Source organism: Podarcis pityusensis, assembly GCF_964106645.2.
Source record: "Podarcis pityusensis genome assembly, chromosome: 12".
Lineage (NCBI taxonomy): Eukaryota > Metazoa > Chordata > Lepidosauria > Squamata > Lacertidae > Podarcis > Podarcis pityusensis.
Window position 1 is genome coordinate 5,705,486 of NC_138037.1, and position 15,804 is coordinate 5,721,289.

At 44.4% G+C, this 15,804-nt stretch overlaps 1 long non-coding RNA gene across 2 annotated transcripts in view; it reads right to left on the reverse strand.

Annotated features, from left to right (window-relative positions):
• Positions 1–3,194: 3,194 nt before the first annotated feature.
• Positions 3,195–15,804, reverse strand: part of LOC308459172 — a 142,176-nt gene continuing 129,566 nt past the window's right edge. Inside the window, exons 2-3 of one of the 2 annotated variants that reach the window (XR_013977846.1) lie at positions 13,502–14,476; positions 3,195–3,525 (exon numbers count right to left, since the gene is read on the reverse strand). This is a non-coding gene — a long non-coding RNA (uncharacterized lncRNA). Of the gene's footprint in view, positions 3,526–13,501; positions 14,822–15,804 lie in introns of those variants that run through there. The other variant, XR_013977847.1, reaches the window with a different exon arrangement.

Below are 15,804 nucleotides of genomic sequence, written 5' to 3' on the forward strand. Positions count from 1 at the left end.
GCTGCTCTGGTTTGCCAGAAGCGGCTTAGTCATGCTGGCCACATGACCCGGAAGCTGTACGCCGGCTCCCTTGGCCAATAAAGTGAGATGAGCACCACAACCCCAGAGTCATCTGCGACTGGACCTAATGGTCAGGGGTCCCTTTACCTTTACCTTATGTTTCAGCACCACAGCAAAACAAACAAACAAAACCAGGCCCTTTCCCCAGTATACCTGATGACTGGTGGTGGTGGGGAGAAGCACCAGAAGAAAAATCACAGGAACATTGGAAGCTACCTTATAGTACCTCATGCTACCTTACTTCAAGACTGGAGTACTGCTATGTGTTCTATGTGGGGCTTCCCCCCGAAGCTGCAGTTACTGCAAAATACTGCAGTGTGATTGCTGACAGGTATGAGGCTTTGTCCTTATATAACGCCTGCATTCAGAGATCTGCACGGATGGCCGATTTGCTAACGGGCCAGGTTTAAGATGTTACTATTGCTATATAAAGCCCTTAATGACTTGGCCTCAGATCACCGGTGTTGAAGTAATGATTCTTCAACATCAACTTCGTTGGACTGGTCATGTTGTTTGGATGCCTGATGATCGTCTTCCAAAGCAACTACTCTATTCCGAATTAAAAAATGGAAAGCGTAATGCTGGTGGTCAGCAAAAGAGGTTTAAAGACTATCTCAAGGCAAATATAAAAGTGTAGTATAAACACCAACAATTGGGAAACACTGGCCTGCGAGCGCTCCAGTTGGAGAACAGCTTTTACCAAAGGTGTCATGGGTTTTGAAGTCACTCAAACTCAGGACGCAAGGGAGAAATGTGCTGAAAGGAAGGCACACTTGGCAAATCCACACTATGATCAACTCCCGCCTGGAAACCAATGTCCCCACTGTGTAAGGACGTGTGGATCCAGAATTGGCCTCCACAGTCACTTATGGACTCACTGTTAAAACAGTGTTTTATGGAAGACAATTTACTTGGCTACGAAGGATCGCCAAAGAACAATAACAACTTGGGAAGAAGAAGAAGAAGAAGAAGAAGAGTTTGGATTTGATATCCCGCCTTTCACTCCCTTTAAGGAGTCTCAAAACGGCTAACATTCTCCTTTCCCTTCCTCCCCCACAACAAACACTCTGTGAGGTGAGTGGGGCTGAGAGACTTCAAAGAAGTGTGACTGGCCCAAGGTCACCCAGCAGCTGCATGTGGAGGAGCGGAGACGCGAACCCGGTTCCCCAGATTACGAGACTACCGCTCTTAACCACTACACCACACTGGGACCAGTTTACCTTCAAGATCACCTTACCCCACGTGCCCACTTGACCACTTCAATCGGAGGAATTGACAGGTACTGCATAATTCTCATTCTGCATTTGCAAGAACTTGATTTCCTAGTGTGGCAACACTTACACATTGGAATTCCCTACCTATTGAGATCAATCAGGCATCTTCACCTTACTCTTTTCAGCACCCACTAAAAACAACAACATCAAATTACTCAGAAATGCATTTCAAATAAAAGGACACATTCTACTCATGTAAAAACACGCTGATTCACAGACCGTCTGCGGGCCGGATTGAGAAGGCGATTGGGCCGCATCCAGCCCCCGGGCCTTAGGTTGTCTACCCCTGGACTAGATGATCTTGGGGTCCCTTCCAACTCCATGATTCCATGAAATCTATGAAATCATACCTCTCCTTTTGACTTTGGTGGTCACGATCCGTTAAGACTTGCACCTTCGCCGAATGGGAATCCATTGCTGCCTCCCAGCCCCTTTGTTGCCACTTCTGTCCCAACCCCCCAACCCCGGAGGAATAGCAGGAGAGTTTTCAAACACATAAAAACTAAGTAAACCCTGCCTTGCTCCAACAAGGCCAAGTAGGTTTTCAAACTTTCCACTTCTTCTGTTTACGTAAGATCTCCAGAGTCACCAGTGGATTTAAAAGATATATTAAAAGCATTTGTTTTAAGCTGGCTACCTGGGGAGACGACCATAACTGTTTTGCATGCTTGCTGTTATATATCTTTCTATAGACATAAAAATGGAAGGCTGTCATTGCGTGGCCCCCAGTGGAACATCTGTAGTACGGTATCACTATCCGGGATTGCATAAAGTCAGGGCAGGGAAGGGGAGCAAATGTGATATATATATATATATATATATATATATATATATATATATATATGATATTTTATTAATTTTCTAAAAATAAACAACTTATACAGTAACAGTATATATTCATGTCCAAATATTTAAAGAACATACTACCCCCTAAAGTCTTCCTTGGTTACATTGCGTTTCTTCACACTGCATGTCCTCTGTAATCTGAGAGTCATTATTTTTACTTATTATCTTATTCATAATCACGTTACAAGTATCAGGTGCTGTAGCAGGACACTGACAAAGCGGAAGTTTGAATGCAGCACATGTGGCGGACGTGTCACAAAATTAAGGGATTTGGAATGTTACAGTGGTACCTCTGGTTACGTACTTAATTCGTTCTGGAGGTCCGTTCTTAACCTGAAACTGTTCTTAACCTGAAACACCACTTTAGCTAATGGGGCCTTCTGCTGCTGCCGAACTGCCGCTGCGTGATTTCTGTTCTCATCCTGAAGCAAAGTTCTTAACCTGAGGTACTATTTCTGGGTTAGCGGAGTCTGTAACCAGAAGCATATGTAACCTGAAGTGTATGTAACCTGAGGTACCACTGTATTTACAATGAACTTAAAATAATGTTTAAGGTATCCTTCTAGAAAAAAAATCGGAGGCTTTTCTCCAGGGGATACTCGGCCCAGATAGACCAAAAAAATGTGAGAGAAATATTTTTGTATGCTACAGTGGCTGGAAGAATACTAATTACCACTAATTAGAAAGGAGAAGCTGGAGTGGCAAACTAAGTCGTTAGAGCATGCCACGTTGGCAACAATGACAGATAAATTGAGAGGTAATACAGACCAAGAATTTATTAGGAAACGGGATATGTAAAAAAAAATACCTTATTGAATATTGCGGCAATATGACGTCAGTGGCAAGACTTGAGTGACTTCTGTGTTAGGATGAACAACGATGAGACATAATAACACATATCGAAATTAATAAAAGGTAAATGAAGATTAATGGTGCGCTAGACAGATTAAATGGTAAATACACAAATGAGGTGACTGGAAGTTGTTAGAAATTTAAGAAGAATGTAGAGAGATATGATATAACAGTTTCATTTATTTTTCTTTATTAATTCTTATGTTTGTTACCTTTTTTTTAACCTTAATAAAGCACTTTTTTAAAAAGGCAATGTCTCCCCTGGATCCGGTGGTTGTGCTGGAGAGGAGAGTTTTTCCTGGAATTGGGTGAACCCATTTTGATAGAATTAGCAACAAACGAAGAATTGAAATTTCAATTCAAAGATGGCTACCAACAGTTCTGGCGGCAAAAGCAGATACCTGCACTTTATTCTGGATTGTGGGGTTTTTAATTGCATTTCCTTCATCATCTTTAGTGGAACGTGGTTTCGGTGCGGCCACAAATCTGTCAACTGAAAAAAAGAACGAAAAACCATGGCAGAAGTTTGACCAAAGCAGTGATTGAACTGAGAGGAAAATGGCAGTTTTAAACAACACAGAGGTTTGAGCGAAGTACCTTCACACAAGGGAATATCTGAGAGCTCTGCATCCTTTGTCTCTCTCACATGAGGCAGCCAAGGAATGGGAGGTGTTTGAGTAGACTGAGAAGGGAGAAACACTGAGAGGGAAAAAGTAGATGTTTTAAACAGCAGATGTTTGAGTAAAGCAGGGATGGAGAGACACAGAGGGAAATGGTGGTTTTAAACAACAGAAATTTGAGTAAAGCAGAGGTTTGAATAAAGTAAGCAGTGGGTGGCACTGAGGGGCAGGAGCGACAGTTTAAAACAAAGTTTGAGGACAGTGAGAAGAAAGTTTGGAAATACTGTGTTGCGCCATTTTTTTATGTTAGCTTGTGTGTAAGAGAACCCACAGAAACGATCTTCTGAAATAATTTCTCACTTATTTGTGGAACGACATCATTAAGTTACAGATAGGTAGCCGTGTTGGTCTGCCATAGTCAAAATAAAAAAAATCCTTCCAGTAGCACCTTTAAGACCAACTAAGTTAGTTCTTGGTATGAGCTTTCGTGTGCAAGCACACTTCTTCAGATACACTGAAACAGAAGTTGCCAGATCCTTCTATATAGTGAGAAGGTGGGGAGGGGTATTACTCAGAAGGGTGGTGGGAATGGGAGATTGGCTATGGGAATTGGCTATCTGCCAATCCCACCACCCTTCTGAGTAATACCCCTCCCCACCTTCTCACTATATAGAAGGATCTGGCAACTTCTGTTTCAGTGTATCTGAAGAAGTGTGCTTGCACACGAAAGCTCATACCAAGAACTAACTTAGTTGGTCTTAAAGGTGCTACTGGAAGGATTTTTTTTATTTTGACATCATTAAGATATGAGATGATATTAGGGGCAGAGGGAGCAACTGAAACATAATGATGGCTGATTGGGAACAGTTGTGGACCACAGGTATGAAGTTTACGGCATGTAATGCCTTAAGAGAAAATATTATGAAAATGGTACATGACCCCAGTCAAGCTTGCAAAAATCTACCATGTGCCCGATAATAAATGTTGGAAATGTAAAGAAACTGAAGGTACATTCTTTCACCTCTGGTGGACATGCCCAAGGATTAAGGCTTTCTGGGAGATGATTTATAATGAACTAAAAAAGGTATTTAAATATACCTTCTTGAAGAAACCAGAGGCCTTCCTCCTGGGCATAGTCGGCCAATCGGTGTTAAAGAAGGACAGAACTTTCTTTATGTATGCTACAACAGCAGCAAGAATACTTATTGCAAAGCATTGGAAGACACAAGACTTACCCACACTGGAGGAATGGCAGATGAAATTGATGGACTACATGGAATTGGCGGAAATGACTGGCAGAATCCGAGACCAGGGAGAAGAGTCGGTGGAAAAAGATTGGAAGAAATTTAAAGACTATTTACAGAAATATTGCAAAATTAATGAATGTTAGAATGATGTTGGATTGAAGTTAAGTGGTTTCTAGCTGTACTGGTATAAAAGAATATGGAAAAATTGGTTTTTAATACGTAAAAATTTAATGTTATAATATATCAAGATTAAAGATCAGGATTAAAAAGGAGGGAAAGGAATTGCTGTATTAACAAATTGAATTGGAATACAAAAGAGGGAGGTATGAGGGGGTCCGGGAAACAAGTAAACGTAAGAGAAGTGATGAAAAGATGGAATTGTTTTTAACTGTTTTTTCTTTCTTGTACTTTGTATTTTTCTTTCTTTATTGTTATTTTTCTTATTAATGTAATCTTTTTCTTTTGAAATTTTAATAAATATCATTTTTTAAAAAAAAAACAGAGGGAGCAACTGAATAGCTCAGGGCCAGATTTATGTATAAGCTAAGCAAGCTATAGCTTAGGGCCCCACTATCTTGGCCCCTCTAAAAGAAATTAAGGGGAAAAAACCCCGGATGTACATTTACAAAATATAAGATACAAAACAAATAAAACAAAACCTGCATACAGCAACAGTGTTTGTGTGTTGTGTAGGCTCCTGTGATGTAAGTCATGGGTCCCACCTGCTAGCCTGCTCCCTAAAATATCACTGGTTTGCTCATTTCTATATATAGGGTGCCTACATTCTGCTGTTTGTAGTTATTAGTAGTTTGCATCATATATTTACATCTATTATTATTTCATATTATAGCAAGTTCCTAGAGACTAGATTATGAGTCTTTGTAACTTATATTTCTAAAGGAACTTTTGCTATTGCCAAATGCCAATGTGTTTGCATTAAGTTCGTTATGAATAAAAAAATCATTTTAAGTTCGAGCTTAATAAAAGTATATCAATAATTATTAATATACTTCTTAATTTTATTTCAGTTCAACAAATACTTTGATAAAATACATATTTTGTTATGTGCAAATGGCTTGGGATACCTATGAGGTCCATAAATTACCGTATAGCATATATTCAACACAAAAAGCAACGACAATTTGTTGTTGACAAAGGACAGCTGGACATATAAAGGGCCCCATTTCCTTCAGTAGCTTAGGGCCTCATCAAACCTAAATCTGGCCCTGGAGTAGCTCAAGGACAGGCATTCATGAGCTCTTGACCTACAACTAAAAGGCCCATGCTCCTTGTAGGTACTAATATGGTGGTCGAATCACTGGGGTGGCGCCTTGTCAGACAAGCTTAAAACCTCTGGGATGCACACCAAGACACCCTTTGAGGCAAGTCTTGCTATTTTCCAAAGAGAGCATGGCAGTAGCTGAGGCCGAGAGCTGAATCTGTAGCTTCGTTGTGCAGAAACCTTTATGCGCAATTGAAATCCCACTCAAAGCCTTCATGCAAGGCTTCCTTGGCGTGAAATTCACCCAGGGAGAACAGCTCCCGGGGCTTCTTGGTGGCGTCCCAGATTCACACGGTGTTTGGACAGAGCACATAAACATGCGTCTCCCTCGAGTGCCGTTTGCGTCGATATTAAACTCTCAGGGTGGCAGAGATCCCCTCCCGAAAGGATGCTGAGTTCACCTCGGAGGGGTTATGCGCAATCTGGCAGACGCCATCCATCACCACCTGTTAGCCTTTGGTGACCCTCGGGAGCACAGCTGTATAAAATGTACAGTGTGGTCGGCAGCCAATGGAGTGAGCCGGCCCAGCAAACGGTCTGTGAGCAACTTGTAACTATTAGTCTTGGAAGCTATGCCTGATTTTCGCCCAGACTCTGAGGGCGTCAGAAGGTTTGAGCTGAGCTCCTACCTTATACACACCCCAGGGCTTGCTAGCCTCATCCTCTGTGTGTTCATCAGCACGGCTGCCCAAGACTTCTCAGGCTATGGCAAGCGACATAACTTTGGCATGGGTTTATTAACATCGTTCCCTCTGATCCACTCAGAGAGCCTGTGTGATGTAGCAGCTAGCATGCTCGACTGCAACCTGGGAAGGTAAAAGGTAAAAGGACCCCTGACCGACTCTGGGGTTGCGGCGCTCATCTCGCTCTATTGGCCGAGGAAGCTGGCGTACAGCTTCCGGGTCATGTGGCCAGCATGATGAAGCCGCTTCTGGCAAACCAGAGCAGCGCACGGAAACGCTGACCTGGGAAACCAGGGTTCAAATCCCCGCTCAGCCATGAAGCTGAAATGATGAAGAAAGAATAATAATAATAATTTTTATTTTGTATATTGTGATCTTTTTATGTGAACCGCCCTGAGGCCTCTGGGTATAGGGTGGTATATAAATTCAAATCATCATCATCATCTCACTGAGTGATTTTGGGACGGTCACTGCCTCTCAGACTAAGGGATTAAATTAGGGATTGCAGGGATTAAATTAGGAGGGGGAGAATTATTTTATTTACCTGTGATATTTTTATTCTAAGATAAGCCATGTATGAATAATTCTCCAAAAATTTAATAATTACAGACAACCAGTGATATGAGGAATAAAGATCCACACAGAGTTAGTCGGAAGTCAATTTCTTTTTTCCTTTTTTCCTTTCCCCCTATTCTTTTTTTGGTGTTGTTTTTCATTCTTTCCCCCCTTTTTCTACTCATGTAAAAACATGCTGATTCCCAGATCATCCACGGGCTGGATTTAGAAGGCGATTGGGCCAGATCGGGTCCCCGGGCCTTAGTTTGCCTACCCATGCTCTAAAGGGCCTGCAAATGTTGCTACCCCATCTCCTTTTTCTTTCCGCCCCCAAAAGAAGCTAGGATCTCCTCTCTCAGAATATGTCCTGGAACACCTTTCAGACTTCTGCCTAGGGAATTATGAACCTGCTAGCACTGAACAAAATCCAAGCCTCGGGAAAGGACAGGGTCTGGATCAAGCTCACCTTGGTCTGTGGTTGGGTTTAACAAGCCCTTGAAGTTCATTCCTGAGTCTAGTTGACTCAAGAGTCCCAGGGTCAAAGAGCCAGAAAAACTTTCTAGGAACCAGACTGGAGGGAAGCAGAGGGACTTGCATAGGCCGCTGAGAGGAGCCACCTTGTCTGGTTGTTGTCTGGATGAACTTCATGCCCATTCCTACCTACCCACCAGCCAAGCGTTTTATCTCCAGAATCAATTGAATCAATTCAAAACCACTGAACTGATTAGAAAAAATTAAACATAGCCTTGAATCACAGAAATGAAGAGTTGGAAGGGATCCCAAGTGACGTCTCGTCCAGGCACCCCCAAACTTGTCCCTCCAGGTGTTTTGGGACCACAATTCCCATCATCCCTGACCACTGGTCCTGTTAGCTAGGGATGATGGGAGTTGTAGTTCCAAAACAGCTGGAGGGCCGAGTTTGAGGGTGCCTGGTCTAGTCCAAACCCCTGTAATGCAGGAATCGCAACTGAAGAAATCCTTTCAGGTGGAGACCCAACCTCTGCTTAAAAACCTCCAATCATCCACCACCTTCCGAGGTCTAAAACCTCGGCTCCAAAGCAAATCAAAGATTCAATGTGGTGCTCTCTCACTCTCCCATCTCATTTACATTTTTTTGTTCTGTGGGCAGGATGCAAACAAGGCCAGATTTAGGTTTGATGAGGCCCTAAGCCAGGCATAGCCAAACTCGGCCCTCCAGATGTTTAGGGACTACAACTCCCATCATCCCTAACTAATAGGACCAGTGGTCAGGGGTGATGGGAATTGTAGTACCAAAACATCTAGAGGGCCGAGTTTGACTATGCCTGCCCTAAGCTACTGAAGGTACTGGGGCCCTTTATATGGCCAGCTGTCCTTTGTCAACAACAAATTGTCACTGTTTTTTGTGTTGAATATATGCTATATGGAAATTTATGGACCTAATAGGTATCTGAAGCCATTTGCACATGCAGAATATAGGCACCCTATATATAGAAATATATATAGTGATATTTTAGGGAGCAGGCTAGCAGGCGGGGCCCATGACTTACACCATAGGAGCCTACACAACACAAAACACTGTTGCTGTATGTAGGTTTTATTTTATTTGTTTTTTATATTATATTTTGGAAATGTACATCCAGGTTTTTTTGGGGGGCGGGGGCTCCAAAGAGAGTGGGGCCCTAAGCTATAGCTTGTTTAAAGGTAAAGGTAAAGGGACCCCTGACCATTAGGTCCAGCCGCAGACGACTCTGGGGTTGCGGCGCTCATCTCACTTTATTGGCCGAGGGAGCTGGCGAACAGCTTCCGGGTCATGTGGCCAGCATGACTAAGCCGCTACTGGCGAACCAGAGCAGTGCATGGAAATGCCGTTTACCTTCCCGCCGGAGCAGTACCTATTTATCTACGTGCATTTTGACATGCTTTCGAATTGCTAGGTTGGCAGGAGCAGGGACTGAGCAACGGGAGCTCACCCTGTCGCGGGGATTCGAACCACCAATCTTCTGATCGTCAAGTCCTAGGCTCTGTGGTTTAACCCACAGCACCACCCATGAGCTTATATGTAAATCCGGCACTGGATGCAAAGCATGTTGCGGGTGGACTCAGAGAACAGCCACCCCATTGTTTAGACCTCCTTAAGAATTTGTTGCTCCCACCTTCAAGACTCTTGCTCTTCTCATCACCTCTGCCTATGCACTGCAGGCCACTTTCCACTGCCCCAGATGGCCACCGGCTTTGCGCATGAGCCAAGAATCAGGGTGGCTTCCAACCCACCATAAACTCCTGCTGGCTCCTGACCTCCGAGAGCCCTTTCCTCGCAAGGTTCCTGTTGCAAAATTCGTAGCCGTTGAGTCACCTCAGTGAGCTCACCTCTCCATGTGGACTTGGTGCGACATCATCACAATGGCATTCCCGTGCCTTCGAAGGTGGAAAAAATGTCAGAGAGGCCAAGGACTCTCAGGAACTCAGCCTTGAATGTATTCCATGGAAGTAGTGCCAAAAACAGAGAAAGAAATTCTTCATGGTGGCTCATGGGTTTCCTGAAGGAGAAGCTTGATTCTGAACCAGGTGAAATTTCGGTCTGATTCAATAAGCGAATTCTCATGGAGCTGAGATTTCACTTGAAGTTTCATTGAGTAGTTGTGATGGCCCATAGCAGTCAATAGTCCTACAATAGCTATGTTCTACCTCCACTGTTGGGACGTGGGTGGCGCTGTGGGTTAAACCACAGAGCCTAGGGCTTGCTGATCAGAAGGTTGGCAGTTCGAATCCCCGCGATGGGGTGAGCTCCCATTCCTCAGTTCCTGCTCCTGCCAACCTAGCAGTTTGAAAACACGTCAAAGTGCAAGTAGATAAATAGGTACCGCTCCGGCGGGAAGGTAAACGGCGTTTCCGTGCGCTGCTCTGGTTCGCCAGAAACGGCTTAGTCATGCTGGCCGCATGACCTGGAAGCTGTTCGCCAGCTCCCTCGGCCAATAAAGTGAGATGAGCGCCGCAACCCCAGAGTCGTCTGCGGCTGGACCTAATGGTCAGGGGTCCCTTTACCTTTACCTTTACCTTCACTGTTGGAGACACTATGCTTCTGAATACCAGTTGCTGGAAATCACAAGTGGGGAGAGCGCTGTAAATAAAATAAAATAAATAAATAAATAAATAAATAAATGTTTTAATTTATACCCCGCCCTTCCCAGTTCAAAAACTGGGCTCAGGGCAGCTAACAACAAATTTAAAACACTTAATTATAAAAGCAGTATAAAATACAGTATAAAAACATGAATAACAATAAAATTCAAAAATAAAAAATCAATTAGATAATCCCCAGGGCTAGCTGGCTGAATTGGTCCTACTTGGGCCAGCGAGGAGGCCAGGGGAGAATTAGCTGTGGGGTCTCAGAGCGGGCGATCTTCATAAAAGGGGAGGGGGAGGGAAGAGAAGAGAAATAAAAGATCAGGCTGAATTCAAATTAAAGGCCAGGGGGAATAGCTCTCTCTTACAGGCCCGACGGAAGAGGTTAAATCCTGCAGGGCCCTGGTCTCATGGGACAGAGCATTCCACCAGGTCGGAGCCATCACTGAAAAGGCCCTGGCCCTGGTGGAGGATAGTCTGACTTTCTTAGGGCCCAGGACCTCTAAACTATGGTTATTCATGGACCTTAAGGTCCTCTGTGGGGCATACCAGGAGAGGTGATCCCATAAATACAAGGACCCTAAGCTGTTGTGCTCATGTCCTGCATGTGCGTTTCCCATTGGGGCATCTGGTTGGCCAATAATGAGAACAAGATGCTCAACATCACAGGCTTTGGTTTGATCCAGCAGCTGGTTTCGTCTTATGAACCCATTTTTTGCTTAAGAGCATCTAGTTGTGAAGATCCCAGTCTCACTAAGATTGCAAATGTGTGTCTTCCACTCGCTCAAGATGATAGAACCTAATTGCAAGAAAGGAGATTCCCATGAAACATCAGGAAGAACTTTCTAATGGTAAGTTGGTCAAGAGTGGAATGGACTTTCTTAGGTCATGGAGGGGAGGGGAGAGACTTCATCAGGCAAGGCCTCCTTCCTCCTGCCTTGCCCCACCCTCCGGCCCTAGGAGTCCTCATAAGGGAGCTGGTCTTGTGAAGAACTGTGAGGGGAGAGACATCGTCAGGCAAGGCCTTCTTCCACCTCTAGTCTCTGCTTCTCAATTTGTATTGTATTATTTTATGTACTGTGGCTTGCCGTTGTTTTGCTGATTATAGTTTAGAAATTATTTATTGGAACTGCTGAGTGGATTTCTCTTTAACTTTTAGATGTTGATATTATTATTTTATACTATTCTAATGATTGTTGAATGTTAATTTTTGATGTAGGTTGCTTATTTTAAAGTTTTGTTTTATTATCACATTTTTGTATTGCAGTACAGTGGACGCTCGGGTTGCAAACGTGATCCGTGCGGAATGCACGTTCGCAATCTGCAGCGGCGCATCTGCACACGCGCAGATTGCAATTCGGTGCTTCTGCGCATGTGCAAAGCGTGATTTAGCGCTTCTGCGCATGTGCGACCGCCGAAACCCGGAAATAACACGCTCCGGTACTTCTGGGTTTCGGCGGTTCGCAACCCAAAAAAATGCAGCCTGAAGCGTCTGTAACACGAGGTAGGACTGTAGATTTTTATAAGATGTACATTTTTTGTTTCTTCAGCTTGTGAACCACCTTGAGTATTGTAAGATAGAAAGACGGTATACAAATTAAAAATGATGATGATGATGATGATGGAGGTTTTGAAGCAGAAGTTGGATGTTCATCTGCCAGGGATTGTCGAGCTGTGATTCTTACATTGCAGGGGGTGGAACTAGACATAGCTGTCAACTTACAGATTTGAAAATAAGGGACCAGCAGCCTCAAAAATAAGGGATCAGCAGCCAAAATAAGGGATTTTCCGGGCACAGGTATGTTCAACTTCTGAGCCCCTCTGAGCCAAAGGCAGAAAGCCCAGCCAGCAGCCAAATGAAGCCTCATCAATAAGGGACAGCAGCGGGACATGGCACTGGGATAAGGGACCGTCCCGCCAAATAAGGGACACTTGACAGCTATGGAACTAGGTGAACTTTCCAACTCTGCTATTCTATGATTCTATGATTCTGACAGTTCCGTGGCTACTGTACAAAAGGCAAGAGGCATAGCTGTTGCACACAGCAAGCACCTGCATGCTCTAAAATCTCACAAGGCACAAGAGTCTCTGGAGTGAGCTGGCCTTGCCACATCTTTACAAGCTTGGAAGGTAGGCATCCCAACTCGTTGGGACATCTGTGTCGCTTCCGTGCCGTTCTGAATCAGACTTTGCCCTGATCTCAGGCTCCTTAAATCAGCCTTTCTCAACCTGTGGGTCCCCAGATGTTGTTGAACTACAACTCCCATCACCCCTAGCTAGCAAGGCCAGAGCTCAGGGATGATGGGAGTTGTAGTCCAACAACATCTGGGGACCCACAGGTTGAGAACCACTGCCTTAAATGGAGACAGCCGTTTCTAGCCTCATCTTTCCTGCCACCTACCCTGAGCGTAGTGGCTGCTGCGACTCCTCACCTGTTGCTGAGCCTGTAAATTTTCTCTGCCTCAGTAAAGATCTCTTCCTTATTCTTGTGGTTTGGGTGGGAGCCAAGACACTGGCTGTCAGCAACTTCCCCCAAATTTCAGAAGGGAGACATTCCCAACCCTACCTGGAGATTGCTGGGATTGAACCTGGAACCATCTTCATTCAAGGCAGACGTTCTGCGCCTGAGCTACGGACCTTTCCCTAGCAACCTGTTGAGCTTCCAAGGTGATAGCCCTAATCAGTTGTGGCAGTTCTTAATCTCTCAGCCTGGCCTTTTTAGAAGCCTTCCCAGTGCTGAGCAATAGAGACTCCCTGCTCTGCTGAAGGTCTCTCTCTCTCTTTCTCTCTCTGTCATACACATTAAAAGAAATGATAATCATAACTTCTGGCTTGCCCTGCATGGAAAAAAACCTCTTCACGATCCTACAGCTGTTCTCACTCTGGCATTTATAATTTTATTACTCAAATATGAGCTTTTGTTCACCGTCCAAGCGTAATGAAAACATAATATTTCAATATAAAAATCCCCATTTACCTTTCAAGCCGCTTTCCTGTCCAACAACGTTCCCTAGCAATTTGTGTCCAAGCTGGGTCTCTCTCCCATTATTCATGCCTTCCCTGGGCTCGTTCACATTAATAGGTGCTAATTCTCCCTCTGTGACATCATCAGGGGTTCCCACGGCAACCAGCTGTGATGTCACAAACACAAGACAATGGCCCCTGGCGAAGAAGGGGAAGCCTGCGGGGAGAATGAGTAATGAAGCAGCAGCTGGAACAGCCCATCAGCAAAAATATCTCTGGACCCAAAAGCGTACCCACAAGTTGACGTCATGTGATCGTTTCTCAGCAGGCAAAGCCCGGGGCTGGATGGATGGATGGGGTGTAGACTTAACGCTCTTGCATTGGGGATTTGCTGGTGAATAATATGATGTTTGGTGATGAGCGTTTCATCAGGCTACATCCGCATGGCTGTGGTCTCAGCACGCCTCTCAATACCCATTACTGGGAACTGCAGGTGGGGAGAACGTTTCTCAGCTCTGGTTCTGCTTGTGGACCTCCCACAAACTTCTGGCCGGCCGCTATGAGGACAGCATGTTGGATTAGATGGGCCTGTAGTGGTGGCTTTTGATGCACTAACTTCTGCCTCAGTCCACTCCTTGTGAAAGTCCCCAACACGTTTGAATGGTCCTTTCCTGACAATCCTCTCCAGGCTGTGGCCATCCCTGGTGCTTGTGCACCTTTTTCTTCCACACTTTCCCCTTCCGCATAACTTTCCATTAATGTGCTTCGATACAGCACTTTGGGAACATCCAACTTCTTCTGCAATTACCTTTTGAGGCTTTCCCTCCTTATGGAGGTTCTCAATGATGGCTTTCTGCACAACGGTCAGGTCAGCAGCCTTCCCCATGATTGTGCTTCCTACTGAACCAGACTGAGAGACCATTTAAAGGCTTAGGAACCCATTGCAGGTGTTATGGATTGAACAGCTACTGCACCTTTTCACAATATTCTAATTTTCTGGGATTGTTAATTTGGGGGTTTCATCAGCTGTACGCCATAATATCACAATTATAACAAATAAAGGCTTGACATAACTCGCTTTGCATGTCATGAGTCTATCTCATATATTAGTTTCACCTTCTAAGTTGAATTACTGAAATAAAGGAACTTTTCCACGATATTCTAATTTTTCGAGTTTCACCTGTATTATCCTTCATCAACACAGATTGAAATTAGTTGATGGCCACCGATTTGGCTACACACCAAGTAATGCCTTCCAAACACCAGTTGCTTGAAACCACAGGAGGGGAGAAGGTCCTTGTGCTCAGGACCTGCTTGTGGGTTTCCTGGATTAGATGGGGCATTGGCCTGATCCTGCAGGCTCTTCTTCCCTTCTTAAGCAGCAACGGCAGGAATGTAAAATTGAAATTGAAATACTTTATTGTCTCTTGTACAAACTTGTATACAGTGAGATGACACGAGCACTCCCCACTCAGCCCTCTTAGTCTTAATTCCCCTCGTTTGCTGACGCACACCCACCAAACCCGAAAGTCAGTTGCCCTGTAGTTATCTTTTAATTCAGCAGCCTAACAGCCCATGGATAGAAGCTGTTCTTTACCCTGTTGGTGCGACTAATCCTGCTTCTATATCTTCTGCCCGAGGGCAGGAGATCAAGAAAGTGCCGGCCAGGGTGTGAATCATCCCTGAGAATTTTCCTCACTCTCCTGAGGCAACGTTCTTCCGCTATTTCATCCAGCAGATTCACGGGACAGCCCATAATATCTTGTGCTGTATTCACCACCCTCTGTAGGCACTTCCTATCAGTTGATGTCAAACCAGCGTCCCACACCGTGATGCAGTAGGAAAGGACACTTTCTATTGTGGACTGGTAGAAGGAGATCATCAAATGTTGATTGACATCGTTCTTTCGCAATACTCTGATGAGATGGAGTCTCTGTTGGGCTTTCTTAACCACCTGGGTTGTATTTATTTTCCAAGTAAGGTCTTGGAGATGGCATAAAGAATAATGCATACGCAACCTTAGACTTTAGATGGAGGGGCGAGGGGTTCAGTCGGAAATCTCTGGCAATCACTTCCATCCCCTCTCAGGTGGGCACCATTGCCATTCTAAGAGAACAAGGGAGGCGTTCATGGTGAGTTCTGGCACTTCTTTTTTGAGAAAAATAGCACTTCTACTAATCTTATTTCCACCTAATCCTCCTTAGGTGATCATTGTGCATTGTCCCTCTGATTTCAAAATCTGGAATGGCAAATGAAGCTGATGGATTACATGGAATTGGCGGAAATGACTGGTAGAATCCGAGACCAGGGAGAAGA